Source organism: Bos mutus, chromosome 1 (assembly GCF_027580195.1).
Source record: "Bos mutus isolate GX-2022 chromosome 1, NWIPB_WYAK_1.1, whole genome shotgun sequence".
Classification (NCBI taxonomy): domain Eukaryota; kingdom Metazoa; phylum Chordata; class Mammalia; order Artiodactyla; family Bovidae; genus Bos; species Bos mutus.
In genome coordinates, this window is record NC_091617.1 from 31,557,062 (window position 1) to 31,573,102 (window position 16,041).

Consider the following 16,041-nt stretch of genomic DNA (forward strand, 5'->3'; position numbering starts at 1 on the left):
ATTGAAGTAGTTTTATGTGTACAACAATTTTAGATACAGAATGTTTGTATCATGCAAAAAGTAACTCAGATATTTCCACAAAGAAATCTCCAGAACAGATGATTTAACTGGTGATTTATATCCAATATTTAAGGAATAGTATCAGTAGTATGAGGCTTACATACAATCTTTAAGAAAATACAGGAAAAGGGAATAATTTTCAACTTGCCTTTGAGGGCTTAAATAGCTCTGATACTAAAACCTGGCAAGAATACAAAAAAAAAAAAAAAAAAAAAACAAGAAAATAAAAGCAAAAATCTATATCACTCATGTACAGGATGATGCAGAGATTCTTTAATGGATATCAGCAAACTGAGCTCACCAATATATAATAAGAAAAATACATCATTGCCAATTGATTATATCACAAGAATACACTTAAAATATTACCAACGATATAGGTCATTGTAAAAAGGTAAGCAATATATCAGGCTTCCCTCCTAGCTCAGTAGGTAAAGAACCTGCCTGCAATGCAGGAGACTTTGGTTCAATTCCTGGGTCGGGAAGATCCCCTGGAGAAAGAAATGGCAATCCACTGCACTATTCTTGCCCAGAAAATCCTATAGACAGAGGAGCCTGGCGGGCTACAGTCCACAGGGTCACAAGAGTCTGACGTGAATTAGTGACTAAACCACCACCAACAACAACTGTTATACCATTTTAATATGTACTAAAAAACTTGACACTTGACACCATTTAGCATATATAGATATGATTAAAACTCTCTGCAAACTATGAATGGAAGGGAACTTCCTCTTTCTTCAATCGTATAAAAGACATCTATAAAAAAATAATTGCTAATACCAAAATTAATAGTAAAAGAAGATCATTAAGATGTCTTATTAAACTATTTGTATTTGACAGTGTATTGGAGAGTCTAGCTAGAGTACTAGAGGAAGAAAAGGAAACAAGAATCATAAATGTTGTAAAAGATGAAGTAAAATAATTTTATCAAGAGGTGACAAGACTGTGAATAAATAAATCCAAAGTAGTCCTCAAGCAACTACTAAAACTAATAAATGCAATATTGTAAGATAAAAAAATAGAAAAATAATTATATTCCTATATAATAACAACCAGAAAATAAAAAATATAGTCATAAAAGTTATTATTTACAACAGTACAAAAATCCTTAGGAATAAATTTAAGAAAAAATATGTAAGCTGTATACTAAAGATTACAAAATATCTTAATATAAATTAAATAACTAAATCAATAAATATTACATGTTCATGAATTGGAAGATTAGGTATTGCCAAAAGCGCAGTTCTCTCTAAAATGAGACAAAATATCCTACTCAATATTTCATCAAGCTTTTATGAGGAAATTGACAAAGTGGTTTTAAAATTTATGTGGAAATACAAAAGACATCTTGTGCTCATATTCTTTATTCAATGACTCAGATAATCCAGAAAGCAATGATCTTTAGATCTTAACTTCAAAACAAAAGTGTTTTTCCATAATAGTGACAGAAGAGAAGATATTCTTTGCCTATGATTATGTGCTTTTGTCTGAAAGTCATATTGACTATACTTAAACAGCCCTTTGGCCTGAAGTGTCATATGGTCCAACTTATTTTCAAAAAGTCAGCAAATATAGAATTCTTCTATAGCACTCTGTGACCGAAATAAATGGAAATAGAAATTTATGAACACTAGAAATCTACCAGGAAAAATAACAGTATGCAGATGACACCATCCTTATGACAGAAAATGAAGAGGGACTAAAGAGACCCTTGGGGATGGTGAAAGAGGAGAGTGATAAAACCTGGCTTAAAACGAAGCATTCAGAAAACTAAGATCATGGCATCTGGTCCCATTCCTTCATTGCAAATAGATGGGGAAACAATGGAAACAGTGAGAGACTTTCTTTTCTTGGGCTCCAAAATCACTACAGATGGTGACTGCAGCCATGAAATTAAAAGACTCTTGCTCCTTGGAAGAAAAGTTATGACAAAACTAGTTAGCATATTAAGAAGCAGAAATATTACTTTGTTGACAAAGGTCCGTCTAGTCAAAGCTATGGTTTTTCCAGTAGTCATGTATGGATGTGAGTGTTGGACCATAAAGAAGGCTGAGTGCCAAAGAATTGATGCCTTCAAACTGTGTGTTGGAGGCTTTTGGGAGTCCTTGGACAGCAAGGAGATCGAACCAGTCAATCCTAAAGGAAATAAGTCTTGAGTAATCATTGAAAGGACTGTTGCTAAAGCTGAAGCTCCAATATTTTGGCCCCCTGATACAAAGAGATGACTCATCGGAAAAGATCCTGATGCTGGGAATTTGAAGGCAGGAGGAGAAGACTGCAGAGGACAAAAAGGTTCATTGAAATCACTGACTCAATAAACATGAGTTCGAGCAAACTCCAGGAGATGGTGAAGGACAGGGAAACTTGGCATGCTGCAGTCCATAGAGTCACAAAGAGTCAGACATGACTGAATGTCTGAACAACAAGTCTACCATGTGCTTGGTCACATAGTCATGTCTGACTCTTTGCAGCCCCATGGACTGTAAACCCCAGCCTTCTCTGGCCATGGATTTTTCCAGGTAAGAATACTGGAGTGGGATACCATTTCCTACTCCAGGGGTTCTTCCTGACCCAGGGGTCAAACTCACATCACTTGTGTCTCCTGCATTGGCCTGCAGATTCTTTACCACTAATGCCACCTGGTAAGCCCCAAATGTGACCTTAAAAAATCACGAGTGTATGTTCATAAAGACGTGAACATAAACATCCAAAACAACATTCTTAATAATAACCTAAAACTGCAAATTACTTGAATACCATCACTATTAAAATATAAAAATAAATTGAGGAGTGTCAATGGAAATAGAGGAGCAAGAACTTACAAAAATCTACTGCTCCATAAAATCAACAAGAATACTGACCAAAAAACCCTGTAAATATCAAGCTTTTCAATACTCTTGTAATTATCTCAAAACTAGCAGCAATCCAATGAGCTATTCAGGAATAAAGGCTGAATCTTAAACACAGTAATCTTTGTGGTGTATTAATTTGTCCTATTCCTCTTACCTTACTCTTAACTTCATGGTAGTCTCAAAAACTAGGATCCCTACAATGAAAGGCAACACCCTAGCAGCCACTGGCAGGGACATTCTGGTGTTAGAGCTTTCAAAAGCAGAATTTTCAGAAAACTGTCATTATTTAATCTCTCTGAAAGTTTTAGGAAGACCCCAATTTGCAGATCTTGCCCTTTCTTGATTGACTCAAAGCTTACTTAGGGCAAATAGCTTATTCCTGAGGGGGGCTTGTCAAAAATATTCAGCAACAACTGTTGATATCACAGCTGTCAGAGGCAGCAGTAATAGTTGAGGCAAACAAGCTGTCCAAAAACACTTTCAGGAAAAGCTAGGGTGTTTCCCTGGTAGTCCAGTGGTTAGGAGGCACCTCCTAAGTGGCCATCATCAAGCATACAAATATATGCATCATGAGAGTCCCAGAAGAGGAGAGAAAGATACAGAAATAATATTTTAAGAACTAACGGCCAAAATATTTTCAGTTTTGATAAGAAATATCTAAGAATTTCAATGAATTCCAATAATTTAAACATTGAAAGAGAAGCACACTTAGATATCATATTCAAATTATTGAAAGACAAGGTGAAACTGAAAAGAGCAAAAGACAAAGGACTTATTAAACATGCAAAATCCTCAATAAGATGAACAGTTGGTTTCTAATCAGAATCCAGAGGAAATCTGAAAACAATAATGTGATATAATCAAAGTAGTGAGGAAAAATACTGATAACCAAGAGTTCTATTTTCAGCAAAACTATTCCTCAAAAAATAAAAGAAAAAATGAGAAATTCTCAGATAAACAAATATGTTCCTAGCATACATGCCTTACAAAAGTACTATATAAGTTTTATACTGAAATGAAAGGATATCAAAAAGTAACTCAAATCCACATCAAGAAGTAAAGAATACTGGTAAAAGTCACACTTAGCTAAAAAAAAAAGATAATATAAAATAATTTTTATTTGTAATTATTTTTCTTGTCTAATTTAAAAGGCAATAAATATAAGTATGTATTGATAGGTATATAATATATAAATAGTAATTTTATGATAATAACACAGAGTAGGGGAACCTGCAATGTGGGAGACCTGGGTTCAATCCCTGAGTTGGGAAGATTTCCTGGAAAAGTGAAAGACTACTCACTCCAGTATTTTGGCCTTCCAAGAATTCCATGGACTGTATAGTCCATGGGGTTGCAAAGAGCTGGACATGACTGAGTGACTTTCACTTTCACAGGAGGGAGTAGAACTATATAGGAGCAGAATTTTTGGATTCTATTGAAATTAAGTTGGTATTAATCTAAAACAGATTGTTTTATTTAAATTGCTGAGCAGACCACTTGGAAAATTACAGGGCAAGCACTAAGAAAATCACTTAAATACATATAGTAAGACATGACAAATGACATAAAACAATACACAGGAAAATATATTTTTAACACAAAATAAAGCAGTATTGGAGTAACTGAGGAATCAAAAAGACTAAAACATATAGCAACATGGCATATGTATTCAGTTTAGCCTTCCTGGTAATTATATGGATTTAATACACCAGTAAAAAGACAGATATTTTAAAAATGGCTAAAGATGTCTTATCCAATTACATATTGTCTGCAAGAGCCATACTTTATATTCTATGATACAAATATAAGTTGAAAGTAAAAGGTACAAATAGTTTGTAAGTAAAACAACAGTAAAATATGCAATGTACATAGTAACCACAGAGCACTGAGACTTCAAGATAAAATTGTTGCTAGAGACAAAAGTTTGAAGCCAGTGTTGTCTTGCTACTAAATCCAAATAAAGGCTCCAAAATAAACTAACTGCAGAACAATATCCCTATGGAATATAGACAGAAAAATCCTAAACAAAATGATAACAAACTGAATCCAGCTATATATAAAACATAGCATAACCACAATCAAGTTGTATTTATTCCATGAATATAAGGTTAGTTCAGCAAAAACTTATCACTGTAGCAAATGTATAGATATAATAAACATATACATAAATATTAAAAATAAATATAATAAATGTCCCCAAACACTGTCATCTCACTAGACACAGAAAACAATGACAAAAGTCCAAATCCTTTCATTAAAAAAAAAAAAACAAAAACTCAACACTAAAAGTACAGTGAACCTTCAACTTCATAAAGGAAAGGTACAAAAAATCTAGCACTGACATACTTAATGCTAAAAAACTGAACAGTTTTCTCATAGGATCAGGAAACAAGGCAAAAATAGCAACTGTCAATAGATCTATTAAACACTGTACTGGAGGTTCTGGTCATGATAGCTAACCAAAAAAATAATAATAATAATAAAAGAATTAAAAGTTTTCCAGGTAGAAAGGAAAAGTAAAACGGTAACTATTTGTAGATGATATGATCTTGGCATAAAGAACATGCTTAAAGAGACTGCAAAAAATTATATCTAACAACCATTTCATCAATTGTTATACGCTTCAATGTTATTGTAAAAAATCAATTGCATTTCTACAACTAGCAATGAACAGTCTGAAAATTTATGAAACAATTCTGCTTACAATAGTATCAAAAAGAAGTAAAATACTTGAGATTAAATTTAACAAATGAAGTACAAAACATACCCTGAAAATTACAAAATATTGTTGAAAGAAACTAAAGAAAACTAAATCAATGGAAAGTTATTCTATGTTCATAGATTTAAAATTTTGATGTTGATCTACCTATTCAACACAATTCATATTAAAACCCCAACTGCAGTTTGGGGTCACTAACTGACAAGCTGATCGCACAGTTCAGATAGAAATGCAAGGGGCCCAAAAAGTCAAAATACTTAAAAAAAAAAAAAAAGATTTCAAATTTTAGACAGAAATATAGTAATCTAGACAATGTAGTACTGGTTTCAGAAAGGCATACAGATTGATGAATAGAGCTGAGAGTTACCCTTATGGTCCGTAATTTTTCAGTAAAGGTGCCCAGATAATTAGTGGGAATTTGTCTTTTCAACAAATGTTCCAGGACATCTGGGTATCCACCCTCAAAAACGAAACAAAACAAAAAAACCTTTAAAAAAACTTCTGAAAAATGAATATGAGCCTACCTCATACCAAATACAAAAATTAACACAAAGTTGATCACATTTCCAAATATAAGTTTTAAAACAATAAAGCCCTTGGGAAAAAACATAGACATACCTGCATGACCATGGATAAGTGAGCAGTTTCTTAGAAACAACACTACAAACAAAAAAGAAAAAATAAAGCTGTACTTTATAAAAATGATAAACTTTTGTGCTTCAAAAGGTGCTGTCAAAAAAGTGAAAAACATCCACAGAATGGGAGAATATATTTTCAGATTATATATTTGATAATGAACTAGTATCCAGAATATATAAAGAACCCTTACAACTTAATGAAATGACAACCCAATTGAAAATGGTCAGTATATTTGAATAGAAATTGCTGCAGAATAGGCATACAAATGGCCATTAAGCACATGAAAAGATATTTAAACATCACTTTCATTAAATGTTAGGTAAATGCAAATCAAAAGCACAATGAGATATCACTTCAATCCCCAGATATGGCTGTAGTAAAATTACGTACTATAACAATGTTGGTAACAAATGGAGAAATTGGAACCATCACACATTATTGGTGGGAATGGAAAATGATACAGTTTATTTGGAAAACTTTGGCATTTCCCAATAAAGTGGAAAAAATATTACAGGTAATACCAGAAATAGATGGTAATTTTCAAAAGAAAAAAGCTCAAAAAGTGTGAACATAGAAAAAGAAAAAAAGGTAAAACTTCATCAGTTCCTACTGATGTTAAATGTAGTTTCATCATATGACCCAGCAAGCAATTCTGCAAATAGATGTATATCTGAGAAAAATGAAATATATATCTTAACAAAAATTATACACAAATTTCATAGAGCATTATTCATAGTGATGAAAAGGGGAAATGATCCAAATTTCCATCAAATGATGAATGGAAAGTAAAAAAGGTAATTCATCCAATCAAATATTATATAGCAGTAGAAAGAAATGAAGCACTGATATATGCTACAGCATCAGTAAACTTTGATAAATTATCCTAAGTGAAAGAAGCCAGACACAAAAAGTCACATAATCTCATGATTCCATTTATAGTAAATGTTCAGAATAGACAAATCCATAGAGACAGAGAGTAGATTTAGCAACTGTCAAGGTCTAGAGTGGAGTGATGTTGGCAAGGCAATGAATTGTGACTACTAATGTATAAGGGTATTCTTTTGAATCATATTTAATTTTTTAAAGAATAGAACAATGAACTGAAGTAAATCCTTATTACATGTTAGTGTAAATGAATGAAACATGGCTACATGCAGCAACAAGGAAGAATAGCCAGACATGTTAATTTAAAAGAAAAAAGTCACAAAAGAATATACTGTAAAAGTGGATTATTTAAGAAAGGGATTTAGTAAAAGGAAGTGTGATATAATGGGAGGGTCTTTAACCAGATGCAGGTCTTTAAAACCCCAAATGATTTCCTAAAGTCCTTTAGGGTCTTTTCAATGTTATACTCACAGAAGAAATTCAAGGGCACTTGGAAGATTTCTGAGGTAATGACTGTTTTCTTTCTATATTCTGTAGTGTTTACACAGTTCTTCATATATAATTTAAAAATGTGTCCATAGTTTTATAAACCCATATGTGATATATTTTATAATAAAATTTCATAAAATTAAGCTAATAACAGAATAACTAAAAGAATGTATAACCATATAATAATAATTCTGTGATATCCTAGTCAAATATATGAGTTTCATATGCTTTTCTGGATTAAAAGCTCAATAGTAAGAGCCATATCACAACCTCTCTTGTACTCCAACTTAGATTCTGGTTTATTTTTGAATACATATTGAGTAAAGGCAATGGCACCCCACTCCAGCACTCTTGCCTGGAAACTCCCATGGATGGAGGAGCCTGGTGGGCTGCAGTCCATGGGGTCACTGAGGGTCGGACACGACTGAGCGACTTCACTTTCACTTTTCACTTTCATGCACTGGAGGAGGAAATGGCAACCCACTCCAGTGTTCTTGCCTGGAGAATCCCAGGGACGGGGGAGCCTGGTGGGCTGCCGTCTATGGGGTCGCACAGAGTCGGACACGACTGAAGCGACTTAGCAGCAGTAGCAGCAGCAATGATATACTGGTAAATGTTTAATGATGGATTCCCTCTGTGCCAGAGGGCTTCCCTGGTGGCTAAGACAGTAAAGAATCAATCTGCAATGCTGAAGACCTGGGTTTGATCCCTGGGTTGAGAAGATCCCCTGTAGAAGGGAATCTCCAGGCTACCCACTCCAGTGTTCTGGCCTGGAGAATCCCATGGACAAAGGAGCCTAGCAAGCTACAGTCCATGGGGTCACAAAGAGTCAGACACGACTGACAGAATTTCACTTTCACTTTCTGTGCCAGAGGAAAAGACCTAATTTCTAACATTTTCCAATTTCATTTCTGTAAATGTTACCACCATCTATGGAATATTTGTGATATATACAAAATATTCAGTAAATATTATTTGCATATTTGCATACTTCAAGTGTGTTCATCAAACTTCAAGTGTGTTTATCAACAATTTTCAAACAAGTATGAGTTAATAGTATTCTTCGGCAGCACTTAGGAAGATTTTATCTCCTGCCTCTGAAGGTCATGCATGACTAAAGATCAGGCATAGAACTTAATTTTCAGGGAGCCAAAATGTCAGAGAAGGCAAGGTTTGCACCTTGAGCAAATCTATCCAAAATCAGGACACACATAGGAAAGGAGTGGAACTCTGAGTCTTGAGATGGGGTTACACAAGATGTAACCTAGACATTTAACCTGATATGCTGATTTGCCATTTATAGTAAATACTAATTTGGTAATTACAAGCTTGATGAATAATCTGGGTTGGAATGACAGGGCAGGGGGCCTGACCCTTTGGGAAGGCCCTATGGAGAAGACACAGAACATTGTATTTTTAAAGGCAAATTAAATGGACAGACAGCCAAGGAATATATTGTTTAATGTATGCAATCAAAGAGATCAAAGTGTGGAGCATCAGCAAACTGATAAGACACAATGGAAAGTTGCAGTCAATTACCAGGTTTTCAGCACTAAGCTAGTTCTCAAATCCAGAACTCATGTACTTAAGGCAAAGTTGGATCTTCATGAGAAAAGACTTTGCAATACCATAGCAAGGGTAGAAGCAATTGTCCAAGTGTGCAGGAAAATTTATGATCATTTTTAGGAGCTGTACATAGAGTAAAGAAAAATATATAGAAATTTCAAAGGGATTTGGAAACAAGGTTCAAATTCATCTTCAAACCCAGCAATCATGCTATCATGACATCCTTGTTTGAGCAGGAAGTTCAGTTCAGTTCAGTCACTCAGTTGTGTCCGACTTTTTGCGACCTCATGAATTGCAGCACGCCAGGCCTCCCTGTCTATCACCAACTCCTGGAGTTCACTCAAATTCATGTCCATCGAGTTGGTGACACCATCCAACCATCTCATCCTCTGTCATCCCCTTCTCCTCCTGCCCCCAATCCCTCCCAGTTGACTCTTTTCCAATGAGTCAACTCTTTGCATGAGGTGGCCAAAGTATTGGAGTTTCAACTTTAGCATCATTCCTTCCAAAGAACACCCAGGACTGATCTCCTATAGGATGGACTGGTTGGATCTCCTCGCAGTCCAAGGGGTTCTCAAGTCTTCTCCAACACCACAGTTCAAAAGCAACAGTTCTTCGGCGCTCAGCTTTCTTCACAGTCCAACTCTCATACCCTTTGTTGGCAAAGTAAGGTCTCTGCTTTTTAATATGCTATCTAGGTTGGTCATAACTTTCCTTCCAAGGAGTAAGCATCTTTTAATTTCATGGCTGCATTCACCATCTGCAGTGATTATGGAGCCCCAAAAAATAAAGTCAGCCACTGTTTCTGCATCTATTTGCCATGAAGTGATGGGACCAGATGCCATGATCTTCGTTTTCTGAATGTTGAACTTTAAGCCAACCTTTTCACTCTCCTCTTTCACCTTCATCAAGAGGCTTTTTAGTTCCTCTTCACTTTCTGCCATAAGGGTGGTGTCATCTGCATATCTGAGGTTATTGATATTTCTCCTGGCAATCTTTTATTTTTTTTATTTTATTTTTTAACTTTACAATACTGTATTGGTTTTGCCATATATCAAAATGAATCTGATTCCAGCTTGTGCTTCTTCCAGCCCAGCGTTTCTCATGATGTACTCTGCATAGAAGTTAAATAAGCAGGGTGACAATATACAGCCTTGATGTACTCCTTTTCCTATTTGGAACCAGTCTGTTGTTCCATGTCCAGTTCTAACTGTTGCTTCCTGACCTGCATATAGGTTTCTCAAGAGGCAGGTCAGGTGGTCTGGTATTCTGATCTCTTTTAGGATTTTCCACACTTTAATGTGATCCACACAGTCAAAGGCTCTGGCATAGTAAATAATGCAGAAATAGATGTTTTTCTGGAACTCTCTTGCTTTTTCGATGATCCAGCCAATGTTGGCAATTTGATCTCTTGTTCCTCTGCCTTTTCTAAAGCCCGCTTGAACATCTGGAGGTTCACGGTTCACGTGTTGCTGAAGCCTAGCTTGGAGAATTTTGAGCATTATTTTACTAGCATGTGAGATGAGTGCAATTGTGCAGTAGTTTGAGCATTCTTTGACATTGCCTTTCTTTGGGATTGGAATGAAAACTGACCTTTTCTTGTCCTGTGGCCACTGCTGAGTTTTCCAAATTTGCTGGCATATTGAGTGCAGCACTTTCACAGCAGGAAGTAGGTTGGTATAATGGCATCCAAAATATGTTTACATCCTAATGTTTAGAACCTGTTAAAGTTACCTGTTATATCTGTCACATCACATGTTATTAAGGGTCTTAAAATGAGGATTACCCAGGTGGGCCCAAGGTAATCACAATGGTCCTTATAAAGAGTAATTAGACAGAAGAAGAGGGGATGTGAAAGTGAAAGCAGAGATTGGAGTGATTTGCATTGAGGATGTAGGATGGGGACACAAGCCAAGGTGGCCACTGGAACCTAAAAAATGCAAGGATGCAGATTCTTCCTTAGGGCCTTCAGAAAGAACCAGCCCCACTGACACTTGACTTTAGCCTAGTGAAACTTCTGGACTGCTGGTCTCTAAAGCTGTAATATAATAAATTTGTATTTTAACCTACCAAACTCATAGTAAAATGTTATAGCAGTAATAGGAAACAAATACAGGTAAGAAATGAAATCCTGGACTAAATCCATCTTACTTTGAGTACACAAGACCCACTGCCTCACCTAATAGTCATTTATATTTGCTTCCAAATTTTTGTCTTTGTTGTTCAGTTGCTCAGTTGTGTCTGATTCTTTGCGACCAAATTGTTATATCCAAATAACAGAGGTAATACATGTCCCAGAGATACATTAATTTTCTTTTTATCTGTTATAATACAGTCAGAAGGGACTTGGACCATTAAGATATTCTGAATAGATCAGCTTGGTTCATTTTACTGATGATATCGCCTGCCCAGGTGGAACAATGGTAAAGAATTTGCCTGCCAATATTGGGGATGTAGGAAAAGCACATTCTATCCCTGGATTGGGAAGATCCTGTGGAGTAGAAAATGGATACCTACATAACTATTCTTGCCTGGGAAATCCTGTGAACAGAGGAGCCTGGTCTAGAGTCCATGGGGTTGCAAAGAGCCAGACACGACTGAGCACTGAACACTATTAATGATATTATGCATATCAGTACTGTGAACAAAAAGTAAAACATTTTCTGGGTTCTTTGGTAAGAAATATCATCTCTGTCCAATATGAAATAAACTGACACGGTTTTAGGACCTATCATATTAGGTTTTGGGAATCCAGCGGGTTGAAGTATGTCAGACAAGTAAAGGACACCGTATTATTCCTTTTAACTTCTACCTAAGTTAACGAACATAGTTAGTTTCTTCTAACTACTTTTTTCTAAGAAAGTCCTTTGGGTTTCGGAAGCAGTAGTATATCTTCTGCTTGAAACTACCACTCGGGTGCATTTATTTTTATGTGTATTTCTATCACTTTTCAATGATACCCCAAAACAAAACAAAATAAAAGAATACCAAAGCATGTTCAGACTATTATACAAACAGATCTGATTAGAACATATGATTTAGTGAATAGCGAAAGACAGGATGCCTCCGCCAACCCTTAACAAGAAAGTCAGAACTCACACTCTAAAGCATGGTAATGCTGTCTGTATCACAAAACTATAGACTTCAACAAAAAAAAAAAAAAAAAAAAGGAAAAAAAAAAAAAAAACAGTTTTGTACTGAAGTGATATGTATGGAACATTTTACAGTGGGATACCAAGTAACCGTGTAGCCAAAACTGTCCTAAATGATCTGAATACATCAAAGTCCAGCAGTGCTCTATCCTGAATCCAGAGTGAAAATCAGAGATGAAACCAAACAGACCATGCTCAGTCAATCAATGATGTCTGACTCTTTGCCACCTGACAGACCTCATAGTAGCCCTCCAGTTTCCTCTCTCCATGGAATTTTCCAGGCAAGAATGTTGGAATGGGTTCCCATTTCCTCCTCCAGGAGATTTTCCTGACCCAGGGATCAAACCCATATCTCCCGAATCTCCTGAATTGCCACTGGGCCGCCTGGGAAGTTGAACAGATCTAGAAGGCATGATAAGCAGCAAAAATATGTAATCTCACAGATCTCCATCATCCCTTCTCCTATTGCATGAATATCTCCCCCTAAGCTCAGACCTATGGCCTCTGGAGGAGTTCCTTAAGATTAGCTGACAGAGGAGGAAAAACAAATACAAGTTTAGTTCAGAGATTTTTTGGCATGTGCATTCAAGATTAAAATGGATTATCTGACTGACCTACATCCACACTGAGCAATAACACAGAGAAACAGTGGTAAGAGAGGATTCTCACAGTGAACTTTGACAAACAGGGACTCTGCTTATCTTATGGAAGTAGCCCATGGAATGGAAGTAGACTTCACTTCTTAGATGGCTCTGTGTTTCCTGTTCTCCATGCCTCATTTCTCAGTTACTGACATGGGGATTTCTATATGAAGTAAGTCTCTTCAAGGTCTTGTCTACTCTTATTCAATACAGGATTTTAAATTTGTTAAAATTTAATGCATTTGCTAGAGTTTTCCCAAATTACTAGTTTAGAAATGTGACAGAGGATACAAGTTAGTTAGACCCTACAAGTAGATGCGGGCAGCTGATTTTTTTTTTTTTTTTTCTAAAATTACCAATGAATTTTTTGAAGTAGTCCTTGAAAACATCTCAGGCATTAAATATCAAATTGAACCTATGATTTTACCTATAGCCTCCATTTCTCCATGTTTTTAACCAAATTTCAGTTTGGAACAAAACTGAAAAGATAGTCACACATTTGTGAAATCAGGAAATTATTCTACTATTATTTCTTCTTTATTTTCCTTCAGTAGTGCACATCTGTTTTCTAAAAGATATTTGAGGTAGCAGAATTGAATGATGCCCACCCCTCCCCAAATCCCTAATCTCGGAGGTAAATGCACTGTATAATTTATTTTTCTTGACTATGAGCAGTTTTACTTATGAATATAATAGAAAACAACCCTTATGATTATGTTATCATGCAGGATACAGTTGACCTTAAGAGAAGAAAGTTATTCAGTGGGCCTCTCCTTGTCAGATAAGCCCATAAAAGGGACTCTAACCCAGAAGAAACAGAAAGGAATACCTGATAGGAATTCAGTGTGAGAGAGATTCTCTATGTTGGTCTTTTAAACTGAAGGAGACTATATTGCAAGACATGTAGGTAACAACCAGGAACTGGTACAAAAAACATACAAAAAAGATTTTAATGACCCAAATGACCATGATGGTGTGATCACTCACCTAGAGCCTGACATCCTGGAGTGCAAAGGAAAGTGGGCCTTAGGGAGGATCACTACAAATGAAGCTAGTGGAGGTGATGGAATTCCAGCTGAGCTATTTCAAATCCTAAAAGATGATGCTGTGAACATGCTGCACTCAATTTGCCAGCAAATTTGGAAAACTCAGCAGTGGCCACAGGACTGGAAAAGGTCAGTTTTCATTCCATTCCCAAAGAAAGGCAATACCAAAGAATTTTCAAACCACTACAAAATTGCATTTATCTCACACACTAGCAAAGAAATTCTCAAAATTTTCCAAGTTAGCCTTCAACAGTATGTGAAACAAGAACTTCCAGATGTGCAAGCCATATTTAGAAAAGGCAGAGGAACCAGAGATCAAATTGCCAATATCTGTTGGATCATAGAAAAAGCAAGAGAATTCCAGAGAAACATCTAATTCTGCTTTATTGACTATGCCAAAGCCTTTGACTGTATGGATCACAAACTGTGTAAAATTCTTAAGGAGATAGGAATACCAGATCATCTCACCTGACTCCTGAGAAACCTATATGCAGGTCAAGAAGCAACAGCTAGAACTGGACATGGAACAATGGACGGGTTCTAAATTGGAAAACAAGTATGTCAAGACTGTGTATTTTCACTCTGCTTATTTAGCTTAAATGCAGAGTACACCATGTGAAATGCCAGGCTGGATGAAGCTCAAGCTGGAATCAAGATTGCAGGAATAAATATCAATAATCTCAGCTATGCAGATGACACCACCCTTATGGCAGAAAGTGAAGAGGAACTAGAAAGTTTCTTGATGAAAGTGAAAGAGGAGAGTGAAAAAGCTGGCTTTAAACTCAGAATTCATAAAACAAAGATCATGACATCCAGTCTCATCACTTCATGGCAAATAGATGGGGAAACAATGGAAAGAGTGACAGATTTCATTTTCTGGGGCTCCATAAACTGCAGATGGTGACTCCAGCCCTGAAGTTAAAAGACGTTTGCTCTTTGAATCTATGTCCAACCTAGACAGTGTATTAAAAAGCAGAGACATTATTTTGCCAACAAAGGTCCATCTAGTCAAGGCAATGGTTTTTCCAGTAGTCGTGTATGGATGTGAGAGTTGGACCATAAAGAAATCTGAGAGCCAAAGAATTGATGCTTTTGAACTATGCTTGTAGAAGACTCTTGAGAGTCCTTTGGACAACAAGAAGATAAAGCCAATAAATCCTCAAGGAAATCAGTCCTGAATATTCATTGGAAGGACTGATGGTAAAGCTGAAGCTCCAATACTGACTCACTGGAAAAGACCCTGATGCTGGGAAAGATTGAAGGTGGGAGGAGAAGGGGATGACAGAGGAGGAAATGGTTGGATGGCATCACTGACTCGATGGACATGAGTTTGAGCAAGCTCTGGGAGTTGGTGATGGACAGGGAAGCCTGGAGTGTTGCAGTCCATGGGGTTTTAAAGAGTTGGACCTGATTGAGCGACTGAACTGAACTGACTAGGAGCTGAGAATAGTCCCCAGCTGATAACAGGGAAATAAGAATTTCCATCCTACAACCATAACCAATTCTGCTGAACTCAGTGAGCTTGAAATAGGATTCTGTGATTCAGAGAACACAATCTGCCAATACTTCAATATCACCCCTTTGAGAACTGAGCAGAGATCTCAGTCATGCCTATCCAGACTTATGATCTTCAGAAACTATGACATAATAAATGGATATTGTTTTAAACCACTAAATCTGTGATACTCTGTAACACAGTAATATAAACTAATGCAATATTTCTCCAATCTCTTGTCTATTATCAATTTTCTCTCCTCTTCCTTTCAAGTTACTCAGTCTATCTCTAGTTCCAGAGAGGATGGTCCTACTTTCCTAAACCAGTTACTTGGAAATCATTTATTTGGGTAGAAAAGTCATCCAGGAACAATAATTCCCCTGCCATTTGTTATTGGTCAAAAACTGGGCATATGCTCTGAGTTGACCTGGTAAGATGGAAAATGGTTTTTATTCTTCATTTGAAGGAGAAACACATATACCCAGTATATAAAT